We start from the raw sequence: 23,307 nt of genomic DNA, 5'->3' as shown, positions 1-23,307 counted from the left end.
ATACATTGATTGTTCCATACATAGCTCAAACTTGTGTTCTCTAATGTAGATTTAATAAAATTAATCCACAAAATTTGGTATAATAATGATCCTGATAATTTCGTGGTGTTTAATAATAATTTTGACCAGAATGATAAAATTCGTAATCGTACTTTAACTTCCAAGGGATACATGCCAGTTTCACCGTACACCATATAATTAGGAGTACTGCTTCTTGATGAAAGAATTATTTTCAAAATTTTGTAATGAACTCTTTCTAAAATATCTATGTTTTCGAAACCCCATATTTCTCAAGAGTAAATCAGTATGGGTTCAACCAAAGAATCGAGCAATTTTAGTTGCAAATCGATAGGAATATTTGAATTTTTCTGTAGAGAGCATAGAGTGCCTTTTCTACTTGTTCTATCAATTTTTTTCTGGCATTTGTAAATCTACCGTTACAATTAAACAGCAAGCCTAGATAAGGATAACAATCTACTATTTCAATATCAGAACCATATAATTTGAAATCATGTACTAAGTGGTTTATTTTGCTTTTTCTTTTTGAAAATATCATAATCTTTGTCTTATCTGTGTTCACAGAAAAATGCCATTGTGTACTATATAATTCAAACATATCTAATGTATTTTGCATATCATTTGCTGTTTCAGCAAGTATGATAGTGTTATCTGCATAAAATAAGAAAAAAAATTGTAAATATAGTCCAACATATTCCTGACAATGCGCCATTTATGTTAGGGGACAACCATTTGATATTCTGGGGGGGGGGGGGGGGTTGGGGGGGGGAGGATTTTGAAAATAAATAAATCAGCAGGGGCCTGTTTATCGAAGCTCTCTTAGGATTAGGACGTGTCCTAAGACCAACTTAGGACACATCTTAGTCCTAAATGGGTTTATCAAACCTGTCGCAACTTAGGAAAATCCTAGGAATTGTCCTAACTTTAGGATACCAATTTCGGTGTCTTAAGATGGTCTTAGGATGGTCCTTACTTTAGGATACATTCAAAGTTCGTCTTTTGTTCATTTTCACGCGTATTATTTTTAAAGCAGTAGTAAAAATAGTCGAAATTCTCCGTAATGATATGAATAATGCACGAGATTTGCCTTTGAACTGTTAAATAATGTGACACTTCGAATTCAACTCACTCAAAAACATGTTATGATTTTTACGTATTATAATATATCTTGTTTACAGTTAAATTGTTATTTTTTTTATTTTTTTGTCATGTTTTGTTTCATACTGTTTAAATGTACAATTATTTTACAATAAATATTTATTACCTTTAATTAAAACTATATGATATTAGTTATTAGATTCTAATTAACCATATTTGAAATAAAATTATTGAAAAAATACATCTATGATATCAAAATTAGTTTTTTCCATATTTGGTTTGTATTTTCTTTACCGCTAATACTTAGGAAATCAGTTAGGACGTCCTAGCTAAGATATTCCTAAGATAGCTTCGATGTGCATGCTGGGACGTGTCGTAAGTCGGTCCTAACTTTATCCTAACTTCTGTCCTAAGAAATTCTTAGGACCGATCTTAGGACAGTTTCGATAAACAGGCCCCAGGTCTATAGCTTCTTGGGCCCTCAGCGGTTCCAAAACCCTTCAAAAAAGAATTTTGCCTCGCTCCGCTCAGCGAAATATGTTTGACAATACTTTTGAAGAAGGCTAAGTAAAACCATACTTTGATACTATGTATGTATGCAATACATGTATATTGGTTGGGAAATGATTCATTTCGGGAAGAAAGATATAAAAAAAATAATCTAATTATACCAATTGTCTTTTATAATATGCTACATGTATGTATTTGTGTTTCGTTTGTCCTGTCCTGCTATGTATAATACAAGAGGACAATATATACAAAAGTATTAAGATAATAGTATTATCTTAATATGTTTGTATATATTGTCCTCTTGTTCACAAGTAAGTGTCTGAGGTTATGAATAAAATCTTGAATCTTAACATTTCTGCAGGGGATAAAGATTAATTTTGATTAAATAGTACTCAATAATTTGACTATACATGTATTATTCATATTGTATTATTCATATTTAACAAATTATTTAAAAATTGTATGTTTTTCGAATATCATAATATAGATATAGGAAGATGTGGTGTGAGTGCCAATGAGACAACTCTCCATCCAAATAACAATTTAAAAATTAAACCATTATAGGTTAAAGTACGGCCTTCAACACGGAGCCTTGGAAAATGAATAATCAGTCCTTTGCTTTAATGAAAATGAAAACTCTTGCTTCAATAGTGCAGAAAATGAATAATCTGTCCTCCCAGTTTACAAAAATAAATAACCGATCAAAAACAAATCCTCCTGCCTGCCCCCCCCCCCTCCCCCCCTCCCCCCCCCCCCCCAGAATATCAAATGGTCGTCCACTTATTCTCAAACAAAAATTCTTCTAGATCCGAAAGAAAAATAGAAAACAAACAAAAAAAGGTGATAAATTTTCTCCTTGGCGTACACCGATATCACTAGAAAAAGAAGCCAGAAATATCATTTCCCTTTTTGACACAAGATTTAATGTTATCATACATATTAAAAAATCACTCTTTAATTGTTTCCGGTAACTTGATTTTTTACCAACTTTTGCTATAACCCCAATCTCCAAACAGTATCAAACGCTTTCTTAAAGTCGATAAACTACAATAAAGTTTTTTTACCAATAATATTCTATCAGCACATGTAAACAAAATATGTTATCCAATAGCCTTTCCTGAAGCCAGCTTGTGCTTTTGGAATTATTTCAAATAAGTCTGCATATTTTGAAAGTCTCCCATTCAGTGTGGCAGTAAATAATTTTCCCAGAGAAGATACTAGAGTAATTCCTCTATATGAGTCAGGATTAAGGGGGTCCCTCTTATTTTTGAAAAATAGCAAAATAATACCTAATGCCCAAGCTTCAGGAATGGCTCCAGAGTCTAATATATTATTTTAAAGGGGCATCATAAATTGAATGGTAGATTTCACATATTCATTGATGACCATATCGTAACCTGGCGCTTTTCCGTTTTTAAAATCTTTAACGGCTTTAAAAATTTCATTTTCTGTAATTTTACCATTTAAATGTACGTATAAACGATGCATTAGATGACACCAAAATGACGAATTTAGTAATACGGGATATAGCTGTAGTGTCACAGTCATTTTTTTTAATTTTTTATTTCACTATTCACCGCTTCAAGTTGAATAATCATAAACTATTTCATTATTCATTTTTTAACATTGAATAGTGAATAGTGAACTATTTCATTATGCATTATTGAATTCTGAATACTGAACTACATGTATGAATAATGGACGTACTTCGGCGCAATTTAGTAATACTGTATTTGTTTACCTCAACTATTGTATCTGTAATTAAATTGTATGTTTCTCTGTAAACTTTTATTTAGTATTTAGAGAATAAAGTGTCTTTCTATCTATCTATCTATCTAACATTATATTTGGTATTTGAAAATCACACCTCCAAACTTGAATTTTAGCACAATCCTTGGATTTCCAGCATCAACTTTAACATTTAATGTTGAGATTTCACGTATGAAAGATAAGGTTAGAAAAATATTTTTGATCAAAGACTATTGATGATTTTTATTTTTTGTTTGTCATGAAATCAATAAGATAGCAGATTTATGAGATGTATAAGTACTTAAGAAGATAACTTCAAAAGATATAAATGCATTTATTTTAAACAGTTACACTAATTATACCTTGCTTTGCTTTACCCTTTTAACTTTGTAATGTGGTGTTTTCTGAATACAAAAATATTTTAACCAGGAAAAAGTCGTCTTTTTCAATATATCTTTTATAATAAGTAGTAAATTACAAACGTTATATCTTTTGTTTTGTGGAGGCGGCTATTTGTGTTTCACCTGCACATACATTTTTAACTGTAAATAAACTACAAATTAATGTTATTTGCCAATTATAACTTAGAGGTCATGAACAATTGAGAAATTGAGATTCAGTCAGAAATAAAAAAAAAAAAGAAAAAAAAGAACTCAGTTTTAATTTCCTGCTGATTTGACAGTATTATTACATTTGAACTGTTTATTCCTTTAAAAACAAAATTGGCATTGGTCGTCACTGATTTTGCTGATACCATGTTATAAACATATACCTTTATCTGTTTATGATACATATCTACACACAAAACTATATAAAAATGGGTTATGTGTGTTCAAGATTTCTTACAAATAGTTATAGATCTATATAAGACTTACGATAAATTTTACACTTTTAAAGATTTTGTTGTGAAAAGACGTACAGACCCTAAGGGTTTATTGTCAGCACTTGGTATTTGCTGTTATTTCAATAGTCTTTTTTTGTGAATGGAAGGAGATGTGTGGAGTATAATAAACAAGTGTCTGATTGAGACAGCAAACAAACAGCACGAACAACCAAACACCGATCTAATTAGAATGTAGAACTCCGATTTCATTATACATACTTTGTATGAAGTATAACGACATCGGAGTTCTATATTTTAATTAGATTACAAAAAATATATGTCAGGAAATGAGATGCTTTGATTGGATAACTGGTTTTGAGAAAAAGTATGTCAACCTGTTTAATAACCTCGTTACCCAAAACAACCTTGGTACTGATAACTTATCAAGTAATTGCAAGTGAACAAAATAGGTCCATGTTAAGGACTGTACTTAAACCTATAATGGTTTACGTTTTACAAATTATGACTTATATGGAGAGTTGTCTCGTTGGCACTCAAACCACTTCTTTTTATATCTATATAAATCTATCAATGGATTTCCCCAAAATCATGTCGTGTTTGCAGAGAAAACAATGTCTTTTGAATAACAACACATATTCAAAATTATCACTTATCTTTGTACAGTGTGTAACAGATGAGAAATCTATTTGATCCTGAAAGCTATGAAAGTGTGATTAGCATATATAAATAAGTCTATTGTCAATCAACCTATTCGGGAAATAGATACGCGGGTACCACATGTGGAGCAGGATCTGCTTACCCATCCGGATCACCTGGGATCACTCCTAGTTTTTGGTGGGGTTCGTATTGCTGATCATTGCAAAGTCTTTATTTTTATATGTTGCGTCGTGTGTACTATTATTTATAAAATTGATAATGGAAATGGGGAATTTGTCAAAAAGACAACAACTCGACCGTAGAAAAAAACAACAGCTGAAGGTCACCAACAGGTCTTCAATGTAGCGAGAAATTCCCGCACCCAGGAGGCATCCTTCAGCTGGCTTCTAAACAAATATATACTAGTTCAGTGATAATGAACGACATACTAATTTCCAAATTGTACACAAGAAACCAAAATTAGAATAATACAAGACTAACAAAGGCCAGAGGTTCCTGACTTTGGACAGGCGCCAACATGCGGCAGGGTTAGACATGTTTGTGAGATCTCAACCCTCCCTCTATACCACTAGCCAATGTAGAAAAGTAAACGCATAACAATACGCACATTAGAATTCAGTTCAAGAGAAGTGCGAGTCTGATGTCAGAAGATGTAACCAAAGAAAATAAACAAAATAACAATAATACATAAATAACATCAGACTACTAGCAGTTAACGGACATGCTAGATCCAGACTTCAATTAAACTGTCTGAAAGATTATTATTTCATCATATGCACATCAGGCAATCAGTACTATTATTTGTCTGTTTATCTTTTTTCCCTTTAAGCCATGGCGTTGTCAGTTCGCTCCTCTTTTAATTAAATTCGTGCTGTTTAAACCAGCATGATAGTTGTTTGCTCCGTGTTGAAGGTCTCGCTGTGACTTTGAGACGCAGAAAAGCAATGAAAGCGCTTTTCCTTTGCGTTTTGTGTGTGTGTTTTTTTGCTATGCATGTACTGACTTTGTGGCATGCTGGGATATCTCATATCCTCTGTTTTGTACAATTAAAGTTATTATCATGATTAGTACACCGAACTTAACAATCAAAACTCAACTGATATTACCCGGACAATTATTTTTTTTGGAATCCAGAGTTGGAGAATTTACGATAAGAAAGATGGTTCCTTCTGTTATCTTAAATAGAAACTCTAGGCTGAAGTCTTAGGTTCTGGGCATTTTTATGAAATTTTACCAGATTGCTATAAGTTGCAGCGTAATTGCATTCATCTTGTCTATCCATTTCTTTGTCAGTCTGTCTGTTAGTATTGTTTTTCTATTCATCTAACAAGACTTTGTATATTCGTTACACTTTTCTCCGGTACTACTGTGATATTTGGTCAGCAGCCTAAAAGTAATAGATTGTCACATATTCTATAACATTAGAAGATGTGGTATGATGCTAATTAAACATCTCTCCGCCAGGGACCAGATGTTGTAGAAGATGCACATTTTGTATATACGTGAAGGACTCTGAAGTACGATGGTCACGCTAAAGTACGATGGTCACGCTAAAGTGCGATGGTATACGCTAAAGTCCGATGGTCCGCGAAAGTAAGGACGTGAGAAACGTAGTTGGATTATGACGTTTATTGAGGTAGCTCGGGACTACTCGACTGCGCATAATTTCACGCATGCGCACGAAAAGTTTGTGGTGTAAAATTTTTGATTGATTTAAAATGTTAAATTATAGTAATTTGTCCCTAACAAATTATTATCGTTATTATGTGTATCTGTGAAAGACCATGACATTTTTTCCAATTTCACCTTTTCCCCGCCAAAATTTATGATAAGGGCCGTTTCTGGCCCCCTTTTTCCAAAAACTTTTAAAGGTTGAAGTTAAAACCCATCACGCCTGTGTAATGTACTGCAGTATCTGCTCGTCCATGTAGAACCCTATTTTTAGGTGTTATGTACTCAAATATGTTCAAATTTAGACCTGGAAAAGGCCTACACGACGAAAAGTGTTTAAAAAAAAAATCTACAATTTCGTCATGTTCGAAGACGAAATTTGACATCAGCACCAACGTAGTGTCCGTAGACCATCTTGAAATTTTCAACCATCAACTGTCTTCTTATGTATCATTCACATAATAAAATATCATGGTGGTCTACTTGTACATGTACGTGAAATTAGTTGTGTCCCTTGAAACAATAATTAATGTTTATGCATTTTAATTTTAAATATTCAACGAAATCTTACAAATTAATTTTATTATAGGTTCTCAATAGAATCATGTTCAAAACAGTGTGGTCCTAGCCATTGATTGACGACCTAAATTATCCCATTGACTGTGACAGATTAGGTGAACGTTTGTCTGTAACGACCATTGCTCACTTTTTACTTATTATAGAATTTAAACTGTGGGGTCACCAAAGGTTTTTATGCCTTTAATTATAAAATAATTCGAAAAATTATTCAGGAATAACCTTTATGTTTTGATTCATATTATTGATATAAATCAACACATCGTATTATTCCGGATTCGTTTTTCGAATTGCTTTATTTAGGTGTTGAGAACCTTTGGTGACCCCACAGATTCAGTGTCTTTAAAAAGTACATATAGTGAGCAGTGATTGTTACCGACAAACGTTCACCTAATCTGTCCCAGTCAATGGGATAATTTAGGTCGTCAATCAATGGCCAGGACCACACTGTTTTGAATATGATTCTATATTTAAACTCTTTTTGTAGTTCTGCAGAAAATAATTTCCTCAACACTTGTATATTTTTCACTTTGAAGTTCTCTATTTAATTATCTACCGAAAAATAGATTTATGTATCATATTTATTAAGTGCATCATTCTTTCAGTACTCGACCGTGCAAGGGCTGTATCACCAGTCGAGGTTGTTAAACACTTCCATATATAACTTTCTGTATCATGACAATACCAGCATCAAATGTGCATTGTGATGAAGAATGAAAACTGTGAATTGGCGACAGTTGATCAGATAGTCAATCAAAAAATTAAGAATAATAAAATGACTTGTGTCTGTTTACAGTACTGAACTAATGCACTATGCATGTGCAGTTATTCAATTTGCTTTCGCAAATTTTTTGTTCTTCCCTCGCCGGGATTCGAACCCATGCTACTGCGATATCGTGACACCAAATCGCCTGCACTGCAGCCGTCCCGCTAGACGACACGACCACCTGGGCTCTACAATAATGAAGCTTTCAGTGGCCGTGTGTTACCTTTCCTCATCAGTTTTTATCTAGCGGCGTACTGCAGTACATGATATATAAGGCATGGAGATGTTAATGTTACAGATCAGCTCAATTATCTATAGTTAAGGATCTTACAAATAAATGTAGGATACAGTCACAGAAAATAATTATATTTATAAGTACGTCTGAGTCAATGACAACTCTACAACAAATTTATCCATCGGATCGACATCAATGATGGTGATGCATGGCTGTGTACATTATGTACATACAACTCGTCTTAACACAAACCCAACAATGTTAGATCTGTCAATTTGCTCTCGCAAATTTTTTGTTCTTCCCTCTTTGGGTCCCTCCCTCGCTCTTCGAATCCCGGCGAGGGAAGACAAAAAAAAATATTTAATTTAAAATCACTTTTTTCATTGAAACTTGTTCCGTTCTTGTCTGCCGCTTACGATCACAAAATGACTTTTTACCCCACTATACCCAAATATAATCCAATAAACGTTTCAATGCAATATTCATGGTGTGGAATGATATTTGACACATATTCATTTAAAAAAAACCCAACCATATGCACATTTGTGTGCATTTAGAAGCTTTTTAAACGATAGTTAAATCAAATAGTAACACTAAAAACCAGAACGGACATGAACATATACAGGGCAATTTTTAAATTGCTATTTCTTTTTCACTCTTTCAAATTTAAGTTTTATTCAATAACATTTGTATTTTCTTAATTAGATTTGAAATGATTTTCATACATGTAGATATAATAAGAAATATTTTATTTCGTATTGAAATATTTTCCAATTTTTTTTTTTTTCATTTTTTAAAAATAAATGCTTCAAATGAAATTTGAAAATGTTCTCCTACATGAAATAAGATTTTAAATATTCATTGAACAATTTATGTTTAATTATCACATGTTTAAAGTTTACGTACACGTGGACGGACTAGAAATTAAAAAGTTGGTAGTTTCAATAGATTTTTCTACATTGGCTAGAGGTATACGGGGAGGGATGAGATATCATAAACATGTTTAAGCCCGCCGCAATTTTGCGCCTGTCCCAAGTCAGGAGCCTCTGGCCTTTGTAAGTCTTGTATGATTTTTAATTTTAGTTTCTTGTGTATAATTCGGAGTTTAGTATGACGTCCATTTTCACTGTACCAGTATACAGATATTTTAAGGGGCCAGCAGAAGGACGCCTACGGGTGCGGGAGTTTCTCGCTACATTGAAGACCCATTGGTGGCCTTCGGCTGTTGTCTGCTCTATGGTCGGGTTGCTTTGACACATTCCCTATTTCCTTTCTCAATTTTAAATTTCAAATTAAAAACTTGTAGTTTATTAAATTCCATTCATCTAGACGAAAAAATATTTTTCTGATGCCACAAATCAGGCCTGAATGTGGAGATTAAAAGACTTGAATGGACATACAATAAAAGATCGAAGATATAAAAATAAAAGGTGGTCCATGCTGTACAGTCGGTGCAGGATGAAAATAATCCATCATCTATGTAATCAAAGTCTTGAACACTTCCATATAGTTGGAGCTTTCACTGTCGATGTCGGTTATTTATTACAGACTATTGGTAGCACTCCACAGTTAGGTGTATAGTTTCGCATTTTGGCCCCTGTGGATTTTTCAAATATGAAAGCTATCCCTATATGTACATGGTCAAATTCCAGCAAATGAAAGAGCTTTTGTTGTTGTGCTTCATCCAAAAGTCACATTGAGGCCTTCAACATAGATCGAAACCTCGCATCTCACTGCTAGTTCGAAATGACCCCTAGAAACATTTTATTTCATCCAGATTTCAACTATCAGATCTTTTGGAAAATAGAACAATATGTTTCAATCATTTTTTTTATTTTAAAATAATTCAAAATAGCAAGGCATAATACTGGAAAGTAAAACGACACTACAATGTCATTTTTTTCATACAAGTTTCCACATAAAATTTTATAAGCATAAAAATATCACAGGCATTTGTTGGCAGATTTAAAGTATTTAGACAATGAGTAAAATGCAAATGTATTGGTTAACAAATTTAACAGATTTTTTTATACAATCGTGACGCTTGGATTTCAAAAACTCCTAACATTCATATATATATCAAAGTTTTCCGAAAATCACAACGCTCATATATATTTCAATGCAAAATCTTTTATATGTTTTTCAATTATCACATACACAATTTTGACATCTTCGGCTTATTTAAAAGGATTAAACAGCATATATCATGTATTTACAGACATTTAATCATAAGATGAAATAACTGACTCAATGATAATTTAAGTTGTTGAAAATGCAACACGGCATTGATATATATATAATATAACATACACATATAAAAAAAACCACGAGGAACACCTTAGCCTGTATCGCTCATCTGGTGTAAAAAATACACCAGCTTGCTAAAAAGAACTGTTATATTCACATACTTTACCTAGTCTTAATGTTGCAGATATTTTTTGCAATTTACTTGTTTAACCTACATTCAATTTTTTTTTTAGATAACAGTAAGAACTGTAGGGGACACCTGTACAATTCAGGATATATACCTAGTTTCTTTGAAGTTAAACTGAAGGTACAATTTTTAGAAAGCTGTGAAAATTGCAAAATTTGGTTGAACAAATAGGGAATTTTAATTGGTGGTGTGACACCTTTTGGAGTCCGGCTCCAAAGAGTCCCGCTAAATTGAAATATTCTTTTTTAACTTTGAAAACGCTAACTTTACCAATTTCCCTTACAATTTAACCTTTAAAAAATTGAGTTTCTAAGAAAAAATAACCATTTTGACTAAAATTTACGGAAGCGTATTAGCGCCACACATTTTTTTTTTTATTTTTTTTCCTATGTTTGCGTTATAACGCAAACCTTTGCGTTATAACGCAAACATTTTGCGTTATAACGCAAATATTTTGCGTTATAACGCAAACCTTTGCGTTACAACGCAAACCTTTGCGTTAAACGCAAACATTTGTGTTATAACGCAAACATTTTGCGTTGCGTTATAACGCAAAGGTTAGGTTTGTGTTATAACGCAAAGGTTTGCGTTATAACGCAAAATGTTTGCGTTATTATAACGCAAATGTTTGCGTTATAACGCAACGCAAAATGTTTGCGTTATAACGCAAATGTTTGCGTTATAACGCAAAGGTTTGCGTTATAACGCAAACATAGGAAAAAAAATAAAAATGTGTGGCGCTAATACGCTTCCGTAAAAATTAATAACGAGCAAATAAAAATACCAAAAGTTTAAGCTGAACTGACGAACAGGCGTCGAAATTACGTCAATGTTGGATTGTTGACAAAGTTGGAAAATTGTCAGATTGTTGGATTGCGCGCTTTGCCGTCCAACTAAATATTTGAATTCTCAAATAACTTACAAAAATCATAATAATATACAATTTCAGTAACAGTTATATAAAAAACAAATTTTGGATGGTACTAAACAAATTTCTATGGTAACTAAAAATACAACAATATAACAGCGCCCCCGGAAGGCGTAAAGGAACAACATTGCAAAAAGTTATGTGTGTCACCGGCGAACCAAAATGACAAATATCAAGGATAGTGAGCATTAACATCTGAAACATTGAAGAAGTTGACTATAAATACTAAAAGGAATTACAAGGAGTATGTGAAAACAGTTGCCAACACATAAACATAGTGTTTTTATTGAACAATCGTTTAAAGTGACACATTGGTTCTACTGCGCATGTCAATACATTTCATTCAGAAAATTCTAGCACAGGTGCGTGGAATTTACAACGATTTACTACGATCTACTACAGTTACTACAATTGGATCATCACAAAAATACAAGATCTTCAGTTGGATTATTCAGTGAATTATTATTATGAACTGGTAATTTTATAACATGAACTTCCAATGAATTGTTTATCAAATATGTACAAATGACACTAATTCAATATTTCTAGAAAAATCATAATATTATAATTGTTCTTACTTTACTTTATTAAATGTTAATTAAAACTTATTTGCTTCAATTATCAAAGTTCCAGACTACAAGCATAACAAGTAGTACAATACAAGTTATTTCACACAGTTACTGTTTCCTACATAATAACTTTAAAAAAAAATACAGAAAATTAAACAGTATGCTTTATTACATGTAATACCAATTTATAACATACATCAAAATATCTTACAAGTCTATATACTAGACTTACATGTCTATTACACGTCACAATAAAATACATGTACCCTAGTCTTCATGCTTAACAAATTGTAAACTTTGATGTTGATAACAACTCTTTGATTGTTTAGTTTGTTGCACTAAAACTCGGCGGAGGACATTTGAGCGAAAAAAATAGGACGTTTGAACGCGAAAGTAGAAACCATTTCAGCGCAAGCATTTTGGTCCGTGTAACAAAGTATTAAAAAGTTTTGAAATTTTAGATTTTTGGAATTTTGATCAAGGTTTTAAAATATCAAAATTTCAAATTGTGTTAAAGTTTGAAATTTTGAAATTTTAACCAAATTATTAAAATATCAAAATTCTAAATATCGTTTATAAATTTGATAGTTTAGAAATTTGACCAAACTTTTAAAATACTAAACCTAACGCGCATTAAATTAATGTATTTTATTTACTGTAGAATATTGTGAACATTTTATACGCAAACTCAATCTGTGTAATTAATATGAATGTATAACTTATGTATGGAAAAAATATTAAATAGATTTTTTTTTTTTTATGATAGAGTCCACCGTTTATCCCTGGACGTTGGATCATTGTAAACACAGGGCCCCTTGTGTATTCTTCCCTGAGTTATACAAGGAAAATGTAATCAGGTGATTTTCAATAAATGTATTTCAAGTCTTAAAAAAAAAAAAAAAAAAAAAACCTAACGCGCAATTTTGATTATTTCACTTTTTGAAAGTTTGATTTTTTAAATGTTTGCTTAAAACCTAAAAATCGAAAATAGAAAAGGGGCAATAAGAGGGATACCTGTAAAAAGCGAAACGAAATAAAAGCGGAACGAAACGAAACAATATGAATTAAAAACATACTGATACTTAAAAGTTTATGTATGAAATAAAACGGACAGTTGAAAGCGGTGAAAAATTGGATGACAAAATTAATATTTCTTAAAAGAAGATAATTCATTTAAAAACCAGACGTACGGCTCTGATATTGACCATTTTACCTGCTGGTTTTTCTAGCACCCATATTTTAGGAGAAACAGGATTAACAGTAAAAACTGAACAACTCGCAGTAGGTCAAATAGTATGGTTATGTTGAGCATGTATTTACATTTTCTACTAAACTCTACAAATAAATAGGCCCAATACACGATGTATTATCTCTTTTCATTTCATTTTTTTTCTGTTTTGCTTTACGTCTTCTTACTTTCTGCAATCATGTTGGCTAAAGAATATATCATTTCATGTACATAATGAAATATCATCTTAAACGTTTTTATCTGTTCTTTGTAAGTTGTTTGCCCTAAATATTCAGCTTTAAGCGTTCCGTAAGGAGGTCGATCAAGAAAAGCGCTTCATGATACTGAATGCACGGTCTAAGGTTGTGCTAGTCCACAGTGTGGGAGGGTTTTAATATAATCTTTTTTACGCTGAAATTAAGACGGTAATAGGATCCAATATCAGTAGATTGGTGTACTGTTACAAGGTATCTACAAAAACTCATCATAGATGGATACCGGAATGTAAATTTTGCCGGTTTTTGCGCCAGACGCGCGTTTCGTTTACAAAAGACTTATCATTTACACTCGAACCAAATCAAGTTAAAAAGGCAAATAAAGTCAAATAAAATTGAAAAGGCCAAATAAAGTAAACTTTTTAATCCAACGTATAGCTCTGGTTTTGTAAAAGTTGAAACCTTTCATATCATATATAAACGTATACCATAAACATTATTTTCACGAGCATTCATTTTTATGTAATAATTACCGCTGTACTACATTAAGCACCTAACTTGCATTCATGTTTATGCAATAGTTGCCGCTGTACTACATTAAGCACCCATCTGGTTCATTCCCTCTATTCCCACTTTTGATAAATCTGGTGAGAAAAGGTAAAATTTCATGTGGGAATAGGAGGAAAACTTGTGCAAACAAGGGATTATACTGTACAAACATTTTTTAATCAACTGTTAATTGACTAGTGTTTTTTTTTTTTTATTAGAACAGATAATAAGATATTTTTGCATCTGTATGAATTCTGTTTTTTTTAAACAAAATAAATATGAAAGAAATTAAAACAAATATAAGTAAATTATTTTATTACTTTGACAAGTGTGGACACAAATCCAAGTGGATAATATGTTTGGATGTTTAATAGTTTTTTCTGACATAAAGAGGTCTTTGGTTTTCTCCTATAGGGTTCTATGGTAAAATATAGCAGTGTCTTTTATTTCATGTTCAAGACTGTCATTGAGGAGACACTAATTCAAATCAGTGCCAACCGTTCATAGTGTTTGATAGTGTTTTTTGACATAAAGAGGTCTCGGGTAAACTCCTACAGGGTTCTGTGTTAAACTGGTGCAGCGTGACCACAATATACTGTACCAAAAACTAAAAATAGCATTGCCTTATTTCAATGTTCAAAACTCATAGAGGAGACACTAATTTAAATCAGTGCCAACCATTCATAGAAGTTTATTTAGTTAGACTGTGCCTTTGTTATCAAATCTACATATTTGCCAACATGCTTTGAGTGCTTCCTGAATATATAGATAGATATGTTCCTGTAATTTAATTTTGTTTCATTGTGGTTTCCTATCAACATTTAAACTTTAGAATAACCTTTTTTGAATATAATCATCAGCTAAGCGTGCTCCATCCCTGGGGAGATTTACTTGAAGAAGAAGAAGGCATTTGTTTTTATCTAAACGCTACAAAAATAAGTCTATTCCGTATAACTGTGATCCTCATTCAATGTTACAACCTCCGGTCTTTTGTATTGATCCTATACCCCTATTAATTTATCATGATTTTACGGAATGGAAAAAATATTATCAACAACACAACTTCTAGGTTATCTACGTGCATAAATAAACGTATTGGTAATGCCACTACAGCCAGATTATTTAACAAAAATGCACGTGGATATCCACAAATTTTCCCGTGCAATGCCAAAAAATGACTAACTTGTTTTAGATTAACTTCTCAAAATACTATAAGGTCAACAGTGAACGGGAGAACCTTTTCGCTCTCCTTTTCCTGTGATATTACCTGAAAAACTCAAAACCTAATATATGTGGTAACTTGAACCCAACCTAAGTGTGGTATTCAATATGTGGGACAGACGGGACGAGAGTATTTCAGAAGAAATCAAGAACATCTGTACCGCTTTCGTAGACCCAAAAAAATCAAAAGTTTAGTATATCAGCATTTAGATAAGCATAATCATAATCTGAAATATATAAAATTCCAACCGCTCGAAACCGTTCAAAAACAACCAGGAGAATCACACAAGCAATTTGAAAAAATCACGCGAAGTTCGCGAATTGTTTTGGATAAAAAGACTTCAAACAGCTTATCCTCTCGGTCTAAATGATAAAATATTAGGGCAGGGGAACATATCTAAAACTCATATCGATGTCATTAATATTGTTGATAAACGACTTAGAAATAATAGGTCTCATGGTAAACGCAAGAACCGCAATCAACGTATTAAACATCGTATAAATTATACACTTGCTGATCTGTTATCTATAATAAAGAATAATGGCAGACATCAAGTATTATGCAAACTGGGTCAGATACCTATAAGTAAATTATATGCTATTTTTCTTGAGTGTGATAAAATTTCTTTTTTTAGCCCATTTTATGAATACACCCGTATTATTACAGCCTTTTGTCATCACAGGCTTTTTCCTATTATTGATAAACCTGAAAATCGTAAACGACATTTTCTCAAATTAAAATATATAAATAGAGGTATTGATTTTATTAATTTGTCTAGCATATTCAATGACTCTTCTGTCTATAGCTTAATACCTCCATATTTTGATAATATAGAACAACCCATTATTTCGTATTCTTATAAAAAACCGAGCAGAAATTTGATTTTCAATTATACGTCAATTACAACAGACGTCAATATAGAAAATAATGTTCCTTCCACTTGAGATTGCGAAACATCTAGTTTTAAATATGTTCCCTATGGTCATGTTATCACAGGAGACCTCAACATAGTCGATGACCGTGAAGTCATAACTTTTCTAAAGAAAGGACCGAAATACCGTCCTCCATCTACAATAGATTGGAAACAGTGTCGTCAGGTCATTAAAGACGCTCTGTCTGCCTATTGTAAAAATTGGTGCAAACGTGAAAAATCCGATAAAAAATCTTAAGACAGTTATTTGAATAAAATTATGAATACTGTTGATATTCGAATATCTCATTTAGAAAACAATTCTGAAATTAATAATAGGAACCATGATATACCCATTTCTAGAATAAAAAACAAACTCAAGGTACTCGCAGAGCGGTTTGTGTTCGTACCGGCAGACAAGGCAGCAAATAATGTAGTGGTGGTGTGACGCATATACTACACGAAAGTTCTTCAAAACGAAATAATAAATTCCTCTACATTCAGGTCAGTGCGCACCACAGAGAGTCAAATCGTTAACAAGCATACCACTGCCACTGCCCAGCTTAAAGCATCTTCCGAATATTTGAAAGTCCCTATCATGTACTGGTTACCGAAATTACACAAAAAAACCATTTAAATTCCGTTTCATCTCCGCTTCGAGTAAGTGTTCTACTACTAATCTATCAGTGCTTCTAACCACCTCCCTTACTACTATCAAAGAACTGGTTATTAACTTTTGTAATAAAGCTTATGAAAATAATGGTATTAATTATTTTTGGAGTGTTAAAAATTCTTTAGAGGTTTTAGATAAAATACATGCTTTCAATGGTCCTTACAATTCTGTTGACAGTTATGATTTTTCTACTCTGTACACTACACTTCCACACAATCTTATAAAGAAAAAGTTTTTGTATTTGATAAAATGGTCTTTCGAAAAATCTCATTGTAATTTTATTTGCTGTAACTCGTTTAAGGCCTTTTTCTGTAACGAAAAAGGAAAGTATGCTAGATACACTTACTGGAAATGTGAGGATATGATTGAAGCTTTAAACTTTCTGCTTGATAACATTTATGTACGTTTCGGCGATAAAGTGTATCGTCAGGTAGTAGGTATTCCTATGGGCACTAACTGTGCCCCTTTAATAGCAGATTTATTTCGATATTGCTATGAATCTCAGTTTATGACCAAACTCAGTAAAGACCCATCATTGTTACATTTGGTTGATACATTCAAAAATACCTACCGTTATCTGGATGATATTTTTTCGTTGAATAATCCGGAGTTCTCTAAATATACTTCAGAAATTTACCCAAACGAACTTACTTTAACTAAATCTAACATAAACAGCAGCAGTTGTCCTTTTCTAGATTTAGACATTTCAATTTCAAACGGGAAACTTCACACTAAAATTTACGACAAAAGAGACGATTTTTCATTCCCTATTGTTAATTTTCCTTTTTTAGACGGCGATGTGCCTTTGGCTCCATCATACGGTGTTTATATATCGCAACTCGTTCGGTTTGCCCGTGTGTGTTCTGATGTCATAGATTTTAACGAACGTAATCAATGCATCACTGGTAAATTGTTGTGTCAGGGATTTCGATACCATAAATTACTTAAAACTTTTACTAAATTCTTTCATAGATACAAAGATTTGATTAGTAAATTTGGCTGTACCTGTAGAAAGCTTATTAAAAATGGTCTTTCTCATCCTAAATTTTATGGTAATATTGTACTTAAAGCGAGGAAATCACTATGTGATCCTTGTAAACTCATCGAACCTTTAAACAAACTTATCAGTAAGGGTTATCGTACCAATATTGTAATTAGATCTCTGAATATAGTTCACATTGGCACTAATATTGATTTTGTCATTAGCAAATTAAAACATAACTAAATTTCATTATCTTTTGAGGCGAGATGTATAGGGGACACAGCCACGTTAACTTTTATTTCTATAGAAGTCGCTCTTCACTATACTACTACCTGTCGATACATTTATTTTTGGCATTGCACAAGTCATGTCTTCTCTGACTATTAATGACGTTAAAATACTAAATCCCTGTGATGTGTTTTAGTCGATTTTAGTCTCTGATGCATGATTTTTTACTATTAATTGGTTTTGGCTTTTAACTAGCTGTCAGTAACTGCGAGTACTCTCAAATCGTATTTTCTTGTTAATTCGACCTGTTGATACTGTTTATAATACTTTTTTGTCATTTTTTATTTATATGGATCTTGGCTGTATACCAGCTTTGATTATTTGTAATATCTTCAATTTTTTACTTATTCTTACAACATTTGTATAAACTTCAAGATTACAAAAAACCGGTTTTTTTTCTAAAGTGAACATTGATTGGTTAAATATTTCTCAGTGTGTTTGAATTTGTTTGACAGCCTTTTGGTCATGACTGTTTGTCTCTAATATTTAATTAACTGTGCATTTGTATTCAGATATCGCAGATCAAATTTATTCGTTCTTTGTGTAATCATACGTTTTTTGATTGAGTTAAGTCTGCTAATTGATATTTTATCGTATGTTTTTATATGTTGTGATGTTATGCTATTTTTTCAGAAAAAGGGAGAAGGTTTGGGCCCATTAAAACGTTTAATCCCGCTGCAAATGTTTGCACCTGTCCTAAGTCAGGAATCTGATGTACGGTAGTTGTCGTTTGTTTATGTAATATATACGTGTTTCTCGTTTCTCGTTTTGTTTATATAGATTAGACCGTTGGTTTTCCCGTTTGAATGGTTTTACACTAGTAATTTTGGGGCCCTTTATAGCTTGTTGTTCGGTGTGAGCCAAGGCTCCGTGTTGAAGGCCGTACTTTAACCTATAATGGTTTAATTTTTAAATTGTTATTTGGATGGAGAGTTGTCTCATTGGCACTCACACCACATCTTCCTATATCTAATCTATTTATCAGAATTTTTCCTTATTTTCAAGTATTTCTTTTACGAAAAAAGAAACATATTACAAATAAACACGGTATTATACCTGAACAGTGTACCAAATATGTTATGCTTTAAAAAAAAATACAGGTAAATCTTAGGTGAAATTCCAATTAACCCTGATTGTTATAAAAACAAATGGTTTATCAAAACATCTATTGTTATTTGCAAGTGGGAATAGAAGGAATAGTAAATTTAAAAAGTGGGAATAGGAGGAAGACACCACCCATCTATCCAGTTGAAGGTGTCGGCTGAAAATTGTGTTCAAAAGTTTTAATCAGCGATAAATGGTATTCTTCTGGGGAACCAATATTTAGATAGTCCCTGTTTTTTACTTGATACTACCACTAGGGGCTTCGATAATGGTACATTAAAATATTCTGATCCCTAATTTGATTATATAATATTCTGTGCCAGAAGAGGACAAAAGAAAAATTATCCATGCCTTTTAGTGTTAAATTTTGAACCAGACAAGTTGATTAATGGCGAAGAAAAACTTAATAAAATTGTTTAGCGCTTCGACAAAACAACCTCACCCCACTTTTAAAGTTACATGGTTGCTACAAATGTACCTTAAAGACAACGTTTGGACTGGTTATCATACACGTAGCTCCATTATAGGTTCTAAATGATAATCAACCACTGTTTTATTATAGTAAACAAAAGGAATAGATTTTTTTGTATTAAAGGATATTACTGTCCCGTATTTGCATTTTGTTATTTGGGTATTTTGAAGTTATCGTACGACAATCGACTTTTAGCAAACTAAAAATTCACATGTACACCCAGTCAGAATGGGGCGTGCAAAGAGAAGCCACACTGTCAGCTGCATGATGGATTTTTTCCATTTTTGGCCGTACACCAAAGTCGCTCTCGAAAAACCAGTACAATGTTAAACGCTGAATTTGAAGTAAAGAATTCACATACGGAACGCTGAATTTGAAGTAAAGAATTCACATACGGAACGCTGAAACTGAAATTTGAAATTCAAGCAAAATAAGAACGAAACAATTAAAGACATAGGACTTGTATTTCCTATTGAAGTGCGTTTTACTGTTCGTATTACTGTGTTTTTCATTCTTTATTGGCTAGAGGTATAGGGGAGGGTTGTGATCTCACGAAACATGTTAAAACCCGCCGCATTTGGGCGCCTGTCCCAATCCAGGAGCCTCTGTCCTTCTAAGTCTTGTATGATTTTGATTTTAGTTCAGTTATGTTTCGGAGTTTAGTATTACGTCTATAATCGCTGAACCAGTACACTTTTTATATAGGGGCCAGCTGAAATACGCCTAGTACAACTTTTATTGCGACGCTATATTTAAGTATTCCTTCCGTATCATTTCTTGGAACTGAAATACATCATAAAAGGCAATATATTATCATCATGCAATCGATAAACAAGAATGAAAACGTTTCAAGTTGTATGCCAGCCCACCGAAGCGCTTTTTCTGGATCTACCTTCATCAGGAACGTCAAAAAGGCGAATAATACTATATGGTTTACTGCGAGTTGGTCATTTTTCACTGATACTTCTAAATGTTGGGCACTGGGAACACAAAATAGCTTTGAATTATTTATCTCAAACGCTAACCTTATATAAGAGATTTAAATCAACGTAGTTGATTCCGGTTTAAATAGGTTTAATTATATTTTTTTTTGATAGATGCACAACCTTAAAATTTCAGGATACTGTTATCCCATGTGATGTCTAATATGTTTCATAAAAAAACCCCGACTTCTTCTTTTCATTATTTATTTTGTTATTAAGAATGATTTGATATATTTCATGCTATTTATTTATAACTAAGAATAGTTCTGATCAGAGCCGTGTTAATATCAGTGATTACAGGTACCCCTCTTGTCGCCCCTTTATATTTTTGATATTTTAAGCAAACATTTAAAAAATTAAACTTTCAAAAAGTGAAATAATCAAAATTGACCATTAGGTTTAGTATTTTAAAAGTTTGAACAAGTTTCTAAAATATCAAATTTATAAACGATATTTAGAATTTTGATATTTTGATAATTTGGTTAAAATTTCAAAATTTCAAAACTTTAACACAATTTGAAATTTTGATATTTTAAAACTTTGATCAAAATTCCAAAAATCTAAAATTTCAAAACTTTTAAAAACTTTGAATTGATAAGTGTTACACGGACCCATTTTAACCCATTTTAGCGAAAATTAAAATTGTCAAAGCCCATCTTAGCGAAATATGTTTAACCCTTTTTAGTAAATAAATAATATATAATAGATTTAAAAAAAATAATAGACTCAAGACATGTCCATTAAAATACAACACTAAAAGACTCTAGACAGCACAACACAAAACAATATAAAACTTTTCAATTAAACTAAAGTCTAAAAGGTTAAATCAAATAATAATAGTCTGTTCTAGTTTGGAATTTATAATTGGCTCTAGATATACCCCTGTACAACACTGTTCATAGAATTGCATTAGGAACTGCTCTTTCTCTTTATCTTTTATTAATTGTGTTGCACATTCCTCTATAAATTCTATGTCTATCCTATATCGGAATCCATCACAAATTATTTTGTTTTCCTTTGTTCGTTTCAACAACTTTTATTTCCATTATGAAAATATATTCCATCAGGTAAATTTTAAGGGCATACGATACAGTTACAGTGAAGGTAATGACGTTGCTAACGTAATTTGTTATTTTCGCGACGTCAAACTGTGACATATCGGGAAAAGATGCATTTTTCGACTGATTTTTATCATTCAAACTGATTTAATTTGAAAACTAGTTCATGGACCCCTATTTTTCAAAACGGCATTTTGTTTAATTTTGCAGGGAGATTATGTGACCCAAATTTTATAAAACTGTAAATAGAGGATTTTTTTTAGTTTTGATAAACATGCAGTAAAAAAATTACGTTTTTCCTCAAACTATGAACATTTGATAAATATGAGTTATTTCTGAATAAAAAATTGCATATTTTTTAAAGATATTTATAAAATACAGAAATTACCGATTATTTAACAAAAAAAATTTGTGCTTATCTTTTATAACAAAGAAGTTATGTCTTTCTTTCGAAAAAGAAATTACGGACACAAATCTGAAATTCGAGCAAATATACAAAATTTCGACCTCATTTTACTCAAAAAGTAGCACATGAAGGTATATTTTTTATTACATATTTGATTTAATCAGGTGAAAAATTGCCTATATGCAAAATTTCATGAACTTGTACATACAGGATCAAAACTGTATCGTATGCCCTTAAATGGGGTCTAATGTTGGCGCTCAAATGTCCCCTACTAGTTTAAATTTTTTCGCTCAAATGTCCTGCGTCCCTAAAACTATGGTAAGCATCTGATAAATTGATTAGAGTATGCATTATTGTTGATAGATATAGGAAGATTAGGTGTGAGTGCCAATGAGACAACTCTCCATCCAAATAACAATTTAAAAAGTAAACCATAATAGGTTAAAGTACGGCCTTCAACACGGAGCCTTGGCTCACACCGAACAACAAGCTATAAAGGGCCCCAAAATTACTAGACGTGTAAAACCATTCAAACGGGAAAACCAACGGTCTAATCTATATAAACAAAACGAGAAACGAGAAACACGTATATATTACATAAACAAACGACAACTACTGTACATCAGATTCCTGACTTAGGACAGGTGCAAACATTTGCAGCGGGATTAAACGTTTTAATGGATCCAAACCTTCTCCCTTTTTCTGAAACAATAGCATAACATGACAACATAGAAAAACATACGATAAAATATCAATTGGCAGACTTAACTCAATCAAAAAACGTATGATAACACAATGAACGAATAAATTTGATCTGCGATATCTGAATACAAATGAGACTGTATGTACATGATGTAAGAACCTTGATGTTGTTTATGTGTTTTTATTGATGAGTTGCTGTCTCATTGGTTTATACCGCTCATCTCATTGTATTCATAAAATGATACTGAAAGATCGTTTAAAACATGTCTTACAGTTCCTTCTTATTCCAGTTTTATTTCACAACACGAGTTTTTACAAACTTATTTAACGTAAGCCAATGTATATATATTTGACTTTAAAATACTATCTGGCAGGGGAAAGTTAATTAGCAAAAGTCAATATTTATTTGCCCAAACACATTGAACGAAGTATGTATGGCATGAAACGTAAATGATAAATT

Source organism: Mytilus trossulus, chromosome 9 (assembly GCF_036588685.1).
Source record: "Mytilus trossulus isolate FHL-02 chromosome 9, PNRI_Mtr1.1.1.hap1, whole genome shotgun sequence".
Taxonomy (NCBI): Eukaryota; Metazoa; Mollusca; class Bivalvia; order Mytilida; family Mytilidae; genus Mytilus; species Mytilus trossulus.
The sequence above is the reverse complement of the archived record's forward strand: the minus strand, read 5'-3'. Positions refer to the sequence as shown.